Source organism: Sphaeramia orbicularis, chromosome 4 (assembly GCF_902148855.1).
Source record: "Sphaeramia orbicularis chromosome 4, fSphaOr1.1, whole genome shotgun sequence".
NCBI lineage: Eukaryota > Metazoa > Chordata > Actinopteri > Kurtiformes > Apogonidae > Sphaeramia > Sphaeramia orbicularis.
In genome coordinates this window covers 8,366,984-8,379,882 of record NC_043960.1, presented here as the reverse complement: position 1 = coordinate 8,379,882, position 12,899 = coordinate 8,366,984, and the positions used below count along the sequence as shown (strand labels likewise).

General features: G+C 36.0%; 1 protein-coding gene and 1 pseudogene across 1 annotated transcript in view; one reads left to right on the top strand and one right to left on the bottom strand.

The window, feature by feature from the left end:
* The window catches only part of LOC115418093 (putative tyrosine-protein phosphatase auxilin), a 247,364-nt gene that overhangs the window by 62,431 nt on the left and 172,034 nt on the right, over positions 1–12,899 (top strand). The gene's annotated exons all lie outside the window — the stretch shown is intronic.
* The window catches only part of LOC115418097 (tyrosine-protein kinase JAK1-like), a 42,944-nt pseudogene continuing 30,070 nt past the window's right edge, over positions 26–12,899 (bottom strand).

Here is a 12,899-nt window from a genome sequence, read left to right as displayed (position 1 = left end):
TATTTTTATTTATTTATTTCTAACCGATTCTTGTATTTTAGTCTGTTATTTTGTTTTTTTTTTTCTTTACAGCACTTTAGTCTACTGTGGTTGTTTTAAAGTGCTTTACAAATAAAGTTACATTGGAGAATCTCCTCCCGTAAAACTACAGGTAAAAGAACTTTCACTGTCTGCACTTGCAAGTCGTGTCATTCAAAACCTATCCAGGGAAATCTGCTTTTTAAAATGTTCTGAAAATGCGCCCGCCCCTTGTCCTTGAATTAAGCAGCTGCACGCTCAAACCTAAACCTCATCTAAGGGCTCATTTACGTTAAAGACGCAGACAGATACGGACGGAGTGTTCTGTTCGTCCTCTGCGTATATTTCGTACGTAATTCCATCCATTTTCCGGGAGCTTGCAGATGCGAACCCAGACAGAGAATACGGAGCAGTACCACCGGTTACCATGGAGGCAGTGTTGAAATTTGAGGAGAATAATTTCCATAAATAGCACAACTTTTAAAAGAGCGACTGTGAATTAATGAAAACCTGAAATATTTAAAGACATATTTATTAGTAAAACCTCCTCTATCGTCGCCGTGTTTATTATTGACTTTCTTCTTCTTATTCTCAAAAAACTTGACTCTTCTTCATGGTATTTGCCAGTATGTTTATTAAGAGTGGCGCCCTCTGGTGGATTGATTGAGAAATGCTCATTCAAATGCAATAAACGCACAGAAGTATGAAAAGCAGTGACGCATGACAACGTTAGAAACAAACGTACTTATTCATGAACGTAAAGCGAGCATAAATGAGCCTTAAAACCAAAACAAAATCAGCCTCTTACCACTTTGCCCACACTTCTTTTAATTCCCTCATAGAGAAAGCCTCCTCCTATACTATCCTCGTTTTTCCATCTGCGTTTGGTCTCTGCATGCACTCAAAAAGTACGTAAAATGTGAATGCACGTATTCATCTGGACCCTCGGTCACAGTGCATTCGGTTGCAGCATTGAGGGGCGGAGCTACTTTATCACAGGGCGTTTCCTAATCTCCTCCTCTATCTGAACACTAGTGCTCCTCAGCCTGTACAAGCTGCTCGTACTGCGAATTCCAACAAAAACTCTAAAGCACCGCGGCTCGTAACGCGAATTTCTCGTACTGAGGCGCACTCGTACTGCGAAGTTCCACTGTGATCTCATAGATGAAGGAAGGGGAGCGTTTCGGACTCTAACTCTGCCGATCTTTACAGTGACTTCATTTAATAAAAATACATTAATTGGGCTGTTTTTTTTTCCCCCCAAACGTCCTAGAATAAAAAGCAGCAGCAGAATGATGAAAAGCACGTCTTCAGTAACTAAAATAATGCCTCCGTTCGTCTCCTCGAACCCATGTGCATATGTTGAACATTTCCTTTCACTGTTCGGGGAGCGACATCGGCCTGAAGTCCACATCATTCTAAGGATATTTCTGACTACAAGTGACAAGTACAAGAGTTTGACATTTCCCCCCGACAGTTAAATTTATCGCATACGCTTGGAAGTCGTTTCTTTTTTTAATAATAAGAAATAAGGTCACATTTAGCACAAGCTTAGGCTACGAGAGGTTAAAGGATTTGTTATGAATGTGAAAATAAAGTTCAAAAAAGCGAAATAAAAACGATAAAAATATGGCCGATTCCGATAATTACAGGTGATCAGGACCAACAGTCTTTAAGGATGTTAAAAGCCAACATGCATGTAATAGAGCGACATGGCATGGCTTCGGGACCCTCCCATAATTCCTCAGACACCGAAGCTACAAAAACCAAAAAACCCAGGCTGAGCCGCTCCAGGTTCAGTTTTGCCTCTTTTTTTTTTCCCATGTCTGGTCCCAAAGTGGAGAAAATGTTGCGAGCCTCCAGCGCTCAGAGGGTTAATAGTCATTCTGGGATTGGAGCTGTCGCTGCATGTTGGTCAGCTCCTCGATCAGACGCCGGAAGGTGATTCTCCTCTCAGGTGTTTGTTCCCAACACCTGCGCATCAGCTCGTACACCTGCACGGAAACAACACGGCTCATGAGTTCAGTCTGTGGGTGGAAAACGAAAGATGAACATGCAAAACGGAGCGCAGCTGTGAGCAAGACCCAGGTGAACGTCGTATCTTTGGTTCCTGTGACACACGGGTTCAGATCTTATCGAACCTCCTACTTTTTACAAGAACAAGCAACGTTATGAGAAACTGTGTGTTCTACTGCCGGATTTAACATCAGCGTGAAGCGCATATTGACCGCACCACCTGTGGTTTTGATTCTAGGAGACACGTTCACTGTCACATAATACTTATGTTGTGTCACAGTAAGGCTCAGAATATTTTTTCCATCCATAGTTGCATTAATGATTGATTATTACAGAGGCCCCCAAAGGGAAGCAAGGGGTATTGTTTTTGGATCGGTTTGTTTGTTTATCTGATTACGTTTTGGGAACATTAAGTCAGAGTTTACATTTTTTATGAACTTTTTAAAATCTTTTTACACTACAAACAAAAAGATATTTTTAATTTTTGGGCTATTTTTTTTAATTGGGATTCGTACACAGTGCTATTTACTTTTTTGTAACTGAAACATATTTTTTTGATGACCAGTTTTATTTACAAATGGCAAAAAAAATTACAAAAAAAAAAAGAAATATCCTTAACTTTTTGTTTGTAGTGTACTTATAATGGGCGAAATTTCACATGTCTGTAGCAGCAAAACTATTGGTTGAATTCATACCAAATTGAGTTTATAGATTACCAGGGATCCAGAATAAATCTGATTACGTTTTGGGAAACGTAGGTCAAACTTCAACATTTTTTCTAAATTTTTAAAATCTTTCTTTTTCCCCATTTACTTATAATGGTCAAAATTTCAAATATCTATAAAAACATGAAGTTCTGAATGTTTACAGAAATGTTTTTATAGCATATGAAAATCACAAAAGTACATGGATATCACACAAACAAGTGTCACTGAATCATTCCAATACTGACCACTTAAATCATATCCAGTTTTTTTTTTAGATTCTTTCCTCATGTAGTTCTTATCTTACAAGATCATGTGCCTTTGAACATACTCTAAAATTCAACTATGAAAGAAACTTTTCCCCATACTTGAAGATTTTATGGTCTAGAAAACGGTGTTTCAAAATTCCATATTTTTTAAGACTTTCAAGACCTGCACAAGCACCCTGTTTAATTTACACAAAAGAACGTCACAGAAACCGAACGAACGATAGATAGATAGATAGATTTATTTACTTTATTCATCCCCTAGGGGAAATACAAAATACTAATAATAATATGATCATTTATGTTTATTTAATGATTTTAGTTGCTTTTCAGATTTTTTCTTTTTTTTTTTAGGCTTTTAGGGGAAATTATTATTGTCTTAACCGTGTCCTATTTAGACTAATGTTCATGGACAATTTATTCAATACATTTAAAATACTTTATGCTCACTGAAGACAGAAATGAAACCTATTCAGAGTTTGGGGTCTGTGTTATCAGTTAATATTAATGAACCTTACTATATTTCTGTATTGTCATGTTGTTGTCTCATTACTGAACGGTCAGTGTTATTCTACATCATATTTAAGATTTCAGGACTTCTACTGATCTATGACGATGGACAATACACTGGCAAAAATGAGTTTCTTTCCAAACATTAACAACATTTCTAACTTTAATATCACCTGTACGTACCAACGTTTCCCTAATGTCTGTCATTATTGTTCCTTTGTAAATAAAGTTCAATAAAACCCTGTGTCCATCATATGACTGTGTGTGTGCTAGACTATGAAGTGGAGGTGAGTTTCTTACAGGCTCTGGACAGCCCTCAGGACGAGGCAGCCTCCGTCCCTCCTTCAGTACGTTGACCAGTCGGACCACCGTCATCTGACCGTGGGTTTTACCAATCATACCCATGAACAGCTGTGGACGAGGACACGCAGGTTAGAAAACACACACCGACTGTTCTGCACTCATATGTTGTCGCTGTTGGGTGGAAACCTTTTAAGTTCATTTTTGTTTTTTTTGTCATAAAACGATTCCATCGGTCAGTCCTCACATTTAGAAATATTTAACCGATGAAAACGCTCTAGCAGCAAAACTATTGGTTGAATTCATACCAAACTGAGTTTATAGATTGCCAGTGACCTCGAATAGATGTGGTTACATTTTGAGAAAAAAAGGTCAAACTTCAAATTTTTTATGCATTTTTTTAAAAGCTTTTTCCTTCTCCCGTTTACTTATAATGGGCGAAATTTCACATGTCTATAAAAACATCAATTCAGTTTTAATTTACCTCAAACTTGGCACATATACAGAAGCAATTGATATGCTGACATCAGAACACATAGACATGATGACATCAGCTGGATTGATGCCAAAATAAGCTACAATACGTGTGAGGGGCGGGGTTTGTTGTGCTGCCACCACTCGTTTAGAATATACATTGTTTTTCCAGTTTCCTGAAAAATAACTTTTCTGGATATAAGAGGTTTCTGCCCGACAGCGACGACATACAGATATAACACATAATGTATACAAAAAATAATAAAACTGGGCAGCAATATCACACATATGTACTATACTATGACCAAATATCACATATCATGTACTATACTATGACCAAATATCACATATGATGTACTAAAGTATGACCAAATATCACATATGATGTACTATACTATGACCAAATATCACATATGATGTACTAAAGTATGACCAAATATCACATATGATGTACTAAAGTATGATCAAATATCACATATCACGTACTATACTATGAGCAAATATCACACATGTGTACTATGACGATTATCACATATCATGTACTACTGTATGACCAAATATCACACATATGTACTATACTATGACCAAATATCACATTGTGTACTAATGTACTATTCTATGACCAAATGTATCATATCAGGTACTATACTATGATTACATGTATCATATTATGTAATTTACTAGAATCAAATATCACATCATCATATATTAAAACAATTTAACAACATGCTGTACTAGACACACAACTATTACTACTTCTCATACAACAGATTCTACTCTGTTTAATATGTGTTTAATAATACGTAGTTTTTCCTCTTTTATTTGGTTATCTGACATTAAACAAAATATTATTCTGGCATTTAGAGCAGATAACTGATGTATGATAAATACATATGATGTACCAAATGCGAATGTCTGATATTGAACGTCAGTTTTAAAAAAAGAAAGAATTTGGACTGCTCTGTGATCTCATGAAGTTAACCTCCTAAGACCTAGCTAAGAGTTTCACAACTTTATACAAAAAAAAAGTCCACCGCAAAGGACATTCCAGAAATTAAAAAAAAAAAAAATGCATCTGAAAAAACTGTTGCATCATGATGTTTATATAGGCCATTATTTAATTTTAAAAAAGGCTAAACTTGTACTTTCCTGGATCTCCGGAGGTTAAATATCTTCTTAATAAAATCATATACTTTTTTTAATTCAAAATGCATTTCAACTTTAGCCTAGTTTTGAGTAATAAAAATCTAAAACAAAAAACAAAAAATCTAGATTTTTTTTTTTTTTTTTCAGAATTCATGCATAAAAAGGGTTAAATACTGACTGAGTCATACTATGGACATTACATATATTGGATCATCTTTACATTCATATTCATTTGAGTAGCATTCGTCTACTACTAACTTGCTCTGATGGTGATTTATCAGTGTATGAGTAGATGTTAAAGCCAAATGCAAATGAAAGATCTCTAATGTCACATTTCTAATGCTGGCACAGATCTGTGGATGGTGTCATCTGGTCAAAGACAAACACCATCTGCCACAAACAAACGGCTGTGCAATTTACAGGAAAAGAAAAAACCAAACTAACAAAAAAACGGTGGTTCTGTAACCTGATTGAAATTGTGAAAGAACACACAGTGGAGATAAAGAGTATTTACTTTGGCCTGTACATGAGAGCAGTGTGGATACTGACCATCATGGGGCTCTTGGACGAGTCGCAGTAGGTGATGAGTTCGTACATGGTCACGCCGAACGACCAAACGTCTGATGCCCGGTAAAACTTACAGTGTGTCAGACACTCTGGAGCGTACCTGAAACAGAAACACAAGACCATTTTTACATTTACAGTAAATGTCACTTGGTGTGATGTTGTTTCACCACATTCATGTAAAAGCATGCACTGTTTCTTTAATGTGTGAATTGAACTGTATCTTTACCATCACATACTAAAAATGCCCTTAATTATCATTATAATGTTCAGGATACAGAACTGTGAAGTTATGTTAAAAACGCCAATGTACCAAATTATAGATATGAACTGGATTTATTTACATTGCTGGGCTGGGGGATTTATGTGACCACTGGAGGGAGTAGGCAGTCAAAAATAGTGATAAATAAACATTTTGTTTAAATGTGAGACCATGTATTTGGGTAATCTATCATTTGAGTCATGGAACATTAAAGACAAAAAATGACTGGCTATACTGTTGGCAGCCAGTGAGAAATCTGTTACGAGGAAATGATTAAAAGTAGAACCGCCCACCATTGATGAATGGATTGGAACTGTCTATGAGATTTATGTTATGGAGAAGATATCGTTTTCCCTCAAAGTTGAAAAAGAAAAATTTTATAATATCTGGTCTAAATGGACTGAGTACATCAAACCAACCAGATCAGATTTCATTTGATTATATTCATGCTTTGCGTTAATCTATCTGCTTTTATGTGAGGTTATAATTGTATGAGGTGGTGTGCTCCCCTGTTCTGCATTGTTGTATTAATGTTTCAACTAAAATTTAGAGTCCATAAAAAGGAAATTAGAGAAGGGCAATATGGATGTAATGATCTAAACTTTCGGTATCCATCCTATTGGTTTTTTTTTTTAATGATTATGTAATTAATATATGTGATGGACATTTGCCTTACTAATAAAAAGATAATTAAAAAAAAAAAGTGATAAAAGCTAGAAGCACTTAGTTTCAATTTGAGCCACTGATGCAGCTTGTCATTTGGCTTGTTTCATATGCGTGTATCCCCCTTTTTTTTTCTTTATTTTTGATCAATACTGCTATTATTATTATTATTATTATTGCCTGGTATGTCAGATGTTCTTTGTATTCATGTGGGTACCACCTGGAGGAGAGAAGGGGTGGGATTGGGGGATAATGACCTGTGTAATTAATGCATTTTGGTCCATTGTAAACTATGCTTATAAAATGATAAATAAAGTTGTAAAAAAAAAAAAAAAAAAAAAGCTAGAAGCACTGTTGTTTTCTCCACTGGACACAGCTCTAAATGTAAAGAATGAAGAAGATACTAAAATGGCAGCGTTTCTTCTACACAGGTGAGTTTGATTATGAGGCTTATGAAGGTATAAAGTTATTATGGGATGTTATTATCTTTGCTAAGCTGCCGTTTGCTGATCCACAGTTCAGGCTAAACTGACATTTCTGACCTTGTTTGTTCCATTCCAAACAGATCTTTAGTGCAGTTATTGACAACGCAAACCGTACAGAAAACAGTGGTGGTTTGTGGTTTTACTGTGGCTGTTTTCTGTCTAAAAACAGAACTAAGCTGACAGAGCTATAATGTAAACTATCAGCTGATGCAGCACATGAAGATTATAAGACAGTGTTATTTTGATGGACTGTCAAATAAAAACCTGATGATACCGTAACATAAATGTGTGTCAAAAATGGCCTTTATATTTTATTCAGTGAGTGATAGTCTGTGGATACATAGCGTTTTAGTGTTTTCTGACACTCAACTTTTCCCTGAAATCCACACTACTGATAGAAAAGACAATTTCTAAAAAATTCTTATGATACAGTGTACATCATTATATTTTAATTGCTCCACTGAATGCAAAACATTCTAAAAAAAAATCTTACTTTTCAAAATGTAACCGCTGAAATCTTGAAAAATCTGAGCGAGTGAACATAATTGAAGAACAACCCTTGAGCAAAAGGGAAATTTAACTGACTGCTTCAAACTTATCCAGCTTCTCCTCATCTTCCTCCATCTGTTTAATTACCTCATTCTCTGTCGTTTCAATGCTACCTAGTCCTCTAGGCTCAGTTCCCTCTTTATACGCTTCATGCAAAATACTGACACCTAGTCAATTTACTGTCAAAAAGACTGTAATTTAGTTTTTCAAAGGATTCTTTTCATCCTTTACCTGAATGGATTTAATTTTTCCTACAAACTCCCTCTTCATTTCATCCATCAGCCCTCAGTCCACTCTGCTCTTATCTTGCCTCGTTTAATTAATATTCCTGCTCATGTCTATCCTCTGCTTCTTTCACAAACTTTCTTTCAACATGAAGATCTCCGCTATCATGGTCTGACAAGAGTAAAAACTTCCGTTCGTATTAAAACTCCGGCTCACCAGAAAACGGGGCTGTCGTGGTCCTCCTTGACGGTGTAGTAGCCCTCATTTTCTTTGATGCTCTTGGTCAGACCGAAGTCACCGATCTTTACCGTTCTCTCATTCTCCACCAGCACATTTCGGGCAGCCAGATCCCTGTGGATGTAATTTCGGGAACCGAGGTAGTCCATTCCCTACAAACCAAATGAAACAAAAGAAATGTTCATGATCACTGTGTGAGAGGAACTCATTGGGATCAAGTTCTATTACTATTTATTAACGCACACTGGACAGTTAACACTCTTCCTTGACATCCACAATTGCACTATAACTATATAAGTTGATACTGTGTCTTCATGCATATAGTTTCTTCCTTTTTCTTATTTGACTTGTCTTACTTTTTTTTTTTTTATTGTATCTTGTATATATTATTCACACTGAAAATATTTTTTTTTAATCAGAAAACCATAGCTTTTTTGATACTTCATACATATTTTTCATATGCATATGTATTTCATCCTGTGTATATAGTATATAATTGCTGCTGCCTGCTGAGCCAACAGCATCGAAAATTCTTTTTTTAATTAGCAGATGTTTTTTGCTTAATTCAAGAAAAATCTGACAATGGAACAAGTGAAAATTATCTTGGTAAGATTTCTTGAAATAAGATTTTCAAGATCCATTGTCTGAAAATAAGTTCTTATATCTCACTGAAAAGTTACTCTTTAGGTGATTGCATCTTATTTTAAGTGTGATGAGATATTTTGACTAGAAATGAGAAAAATACACTTGGTAAGATTTAGATTTTTGCAGTGTGTGTTTATAATTTACTAGAGAGACAATATCTAGCAGCAAAGAACTCCATACATGTGTTTGCATTCTTGGTGAATAAAGATGATTCTGATTTATGCACTGTTAGCAGGTCCTGTCCCTCACTATTACTTCTACAGAGTTTTACTTTTGTTTTATTTTAAATTTACTACATTAACTACAACATAACGTCAATATTTCATATGCGCCTTATATCAAGACACAATCATCTGTCCAAACCAACAACACCATGGATGTGTCCTGTCTATTTTGTGAACCCTTACCTCACATATCTGGACGGCGTAGCTGAGCAGGGTGTTGAGGTTGGTCTTGCTTTTGTACCTGGGCAGGTACTCCTTCAAACTGCCCAGTGGGAGATACTCCATGATCAGCTTGATGGCCTGACCACCTACGAGAAGATTTAAACACAAATGCATCAGACGTGGAAACTAATTCAACAACAGAATTATACTTTATTAGACTGAAAGACAGTGTTTTATGAGTAACTATTCAAAATCCAGACTTTAACTGTTGTCACTGAACTTAAATTTATTATGTTATGATGCTGATATAAAGTGTCATCAGTCCATAAAAACTACTCTGTTTATCTGTCCATAAATCATCTTTTGGTGGAATATTTAAAATTACTCTGGTCAATCAGAGGGCAACAGTAGAGAGTTAGAGGAAATTAATGTTTAATGTCCACCACTTAAACCTCCATCAGCAAATGTCAAATTAGCTCAGCATTAAGTTTTGAATTTAAATTTGCAAAAGCTGTATTGAAAACAAATGGCAGATATGTGTTATGATAAAGATAAATAAGTGAATATGTGTATGAAAATAATTATTATACCATATATGAATCCTATGGAAATTCAGTCTAATGGTCATTCAAATTACCATTTGATATTTTGTTTTTCGATTATTGTTTATATAGTGTGTTCCAACATCAGATATTCTTAATTTGTTGTTTATATTGAGAAAATGTGTTTGTTGTTCACATGCACACAAGAAATTTTTAAAGATCCCATGTATGATGTTTCTCTACCTCGTTACAGTAGTAAGTAAGTAGTTTTACATGACACAAGAATAAAAATTTTGAAGCTACACTTCTATGGAAGATCTTAGCTCTACTGATGAGGCAGAGATGAGGTATTTCAGGTTTTCCTACCGTGCAAAATCAATACATAAAGTGTTTTTTCTGAAAAGATGTTGATTATTCTTTGTATGAATAGCAGTGTTTGCACCGTCTCTGTCTTACCTTCTTCTTGACAAATGCCTTGTATTTCACAATGTTGTTATGGTAGAGTGCCTTCAGGATGTCAATCTCAGTTGAGAGGTTGTTCCCCTGTTCCTCTCGGTTCTCAGGCTTCAGTGACTTCACCGCCACCAGCTCGCCTGTTTTATCACCACGTGGATCATAGCGACACAGCTCCACCTTACCAAAGTGACCCTACACAAGGACCAAAAGAAATGTGAATAATTTACGCACAATTTTATGTGGTCCAAACTGTGTCAACTCATTCCTTTAGTTCTGCAGCAGCTCCTGCATAACTGATATCGATTTATTTAAATTTAAAGGCAAAAATTTAAAGAAACCCAGAGGAATAGTCATAATCCAGATGCCATTCATTAATACCAATGAGCTGATGTGAACCATAATATAAGTAAGTTTCACATTGAACATCCTCATAAACAATATGATTAATGCTAAGTGTGAAACGCAGCAGGGAGCAGTTTACCTCTCCCAGATCTCTGATCCTTTTCAGAATCTCTTTCAAAAACTGTTGGGTCAACTTCTGGTGTGGGCTGAGGTCTGATAGACGGATCTGAGAGAGAAAAAACAAACAAATACATGTTGGGTAAAACATGACTGTACTGTAAGCTTTCAACCAAAAATAGGCATTTCTGTAAATTATATTATACATTTTAAAGTAGCCAATTGTATTCTAATTTTATTTTCAATCCCTTTTATTTTGAAGATCAGCATCGACTGTAAACGCCTTACGTTTTTAACATTACGTAACCAATGGTAAAAACCTTCTAGCCTTTCTAAATTGGGCTGCAGTATCTAAATTTGGTCAGCAGGTGGAGAAATTGAGTCTATTATGTTGCTATGGGGCCCAGTTGAGGGGTGGATCAGTGATAATGTACCCACTGAACTTCTCATCTTGACTGAGGTAAACAACTCTCTTTGCACTGCTTACTGCTTACTAGGCCACTGCTATGTGTGACATGAACACCCCAAAACATTCAGATCATATTCCACCTGTATACAACTAACTTTTGGAATTTTTAGAACCTGTACCTGCTTTTAGCCTGCAGACACAGCATGCAAGTCGTTTAACTGTATCCTCATGGCTTCGTTGTCAGTTTTTTGTTTTTTTTTTTAGTTCAGAGGCAATAAAACTGTTTAAGATCAAATCAAATGTTGCCTGGGGTTTTACTACAAATGCACCTATCACATCACATCACATGGAGATGCCATGTCAAGTGATACACAGTGTGAACATTTCCCTCATACATACTTTTTTCCTCCAACTTGTCGATGTCCCTGACGATGGCTCTGAAAAAGGCCTCTTCTTGGGGTCATAGTTCATGCAGTGGGTCATCAGTTGGGGCCAGCTCTTTGCAGTCCGGCGTGGCCAGTTGGCATTCTGTCTCATAAAATCTCTCCTTCTGCTCGGACAGGACACAGACACATCCAGGCATTAACAAACACATTGCATGTGCAAGGTTTATTGTTTATTTTTTATAAAGATCTCCATTAGTTTCCACCATAATGGTTGCTACTCTCCTGGGTCCGTTAAAATACAAATAGTTTACGAAATACATATATAAATAAATAAATTTACAGTCATTGTCACCATCAATTGAAAATTTCATCTTGACACATTAACCTTAAAACATTTTAACTTTTATCTTTACAGCATCTTGGATACTGAGTCAAAAATAATCATATGCATTACTGTATTTCCGTAAGTAGTTCCTGTTTGAGTGTTTTGGGTTTTTTTTATGAATGTAAGCTTTTAGTGTGTTTGATGTATGAAGGTAACTATTTCATAGACTGGAGGTGTAAAAGAGTGAATTTTTCAATTGATTGTTTTTGGTTTGGAGTTCAAGGTGACTCATGGGTAACCTGTCTGTGCCATGAAAGTGTTGTGGACTCTATGCTGTATTCTGTCTAGAGGTAATATGCTAAATACTTGTGTGTTGAAACAGAGGACTTGCAAAGTCATCCCTCACTGTAAAAACTTGCCAATCTTCGCAAGAGCAGAGTGTGTAAAATATTGTTTTAAGAATAGTTGTTTTCTTGGGAAAATGTATTCATTTACATGCACATCAAGCTAAAATAATTACTGCTTATACAGCCTTCATCTTCAGTGTGTGCCCATTACTCTGTTAGTCTCTTGTCTTTTGAGTGGCACCCTCTCCATCTAACAGATCTCCCACAGTGTGGTACCAAACCCCATTTATCAGCTGCGACGTTCAGAGACGACACACTCTTCACACACTCCGGAGCGATCCATGGGATGCGATGCACACATTCTACAGGGATTTGAAAAACAACACGGAGCAAATAGTAACAAAGACTTGAGTAAATAGATACAGTCTCAGATTATTAAAAATAAAAAGCTTAAAAAAGGAAAAGGAAAATGAGGGGGATCATGGGAAATAACTACTGGGCTTGAAACTGTTGTTTGGTTAGATG